Below are 1,044 nucleotides of genomic sequence, written 5' to 3' on the forward strand. Positions count from 1 at the left end.
GGGACATCATTTTGCATAGGGCCGCCCTGCCCACCAGGGACAGCGGCAGCCTGCACCAGGCTTTCACGTCTGCTTTCAAGCGAATAAGCGGGGGGAGTAAATTGCGCTGATATCGGACAGCCGAATCACGCGAAACGTACATACCTAGATATTTAAACCCGGAGGAAGAAATTTGTATTGGACAGTTGCGTGGTACAAGTGGAGTATCATCCGTGAGCGAATACACACAAGACTTGCCCCAATTGATAACCAGCCCAGAGTTCCTCCCGAAGGAATTAAGGACATCGAACAGTACCCCCAGTGACTTCCGAGGGGAGGTGAGGTAAAGGAGAATATCGTCCGCATAAAGTGAGATGCGATCTTCAAAACCGGGGGCCCACCTGATACCCTTGAGGGACGGCTCCCATCGCAACCAAGCGGCCAAGGGCTCCAGAGCCAAGGCAAAAAGCAACATAGAAAGAGGGCATCCTTGCCGCGTACCCCTCCCCAGAACAAAGGGAGCCGAAGCTCGACCATTAACGACAACCTGGGCCAGAGGCTCCTCATAAAGTAAGCGGACCCACACGATGAACACCGGTCCGAAGCCGAACTTCGCCAGAGCCGCCCATAGATATGGCCACTCCACTGTATCAAACGTCATAGTGGCATCTAAAGAAACCAAAATGTCCGGTTCACGCAGCGTTTCCGCCCTCGCAAGCACTCCATGAAGCCGCCGCAAATTCAGCGCGGTATTACGAGCAGGAATAAAGCCAGACTGATCCGGATGCACCAAATCTCCAATCACTTTAAATAGACGGTTAGCTAATATTTTCGCCAAAACTTTAGGTTCCGCATTCAGGAGAGAAATAGGCCTATAGGAGGTACAGAATTCACTGGGTTTTCCCTCCTTAGGGATCACCAAGATAAAAGCTAAGCGCTGGTCACGGGGAAGCAAACCCTTCTCCCTGGACTCCAAGAACATCGAGCGAAGATATGGCGCCATTTTGTCTGGACACAACTTGTACAGCTCGATGGGAATGCCGTTTGGGCCCATGGCTTTTCCAG

The sequence above is a fragment of the Lissotriton vulgaris genome, chromosome 5, assembly GCF_964263255.1.
Source record: "Lissotriton vulgaris chromosome 5, aLisVul1.2, whole genome shotgun sequence".
In the NCBI taxonomy this organism is placed as follows: domain Eukaryota; kingdom Metazoa; phylum Chordata; class Amphibia; order Caudata; family Salamandridae; genus Lissotriton; species Lissotriton vulgaris.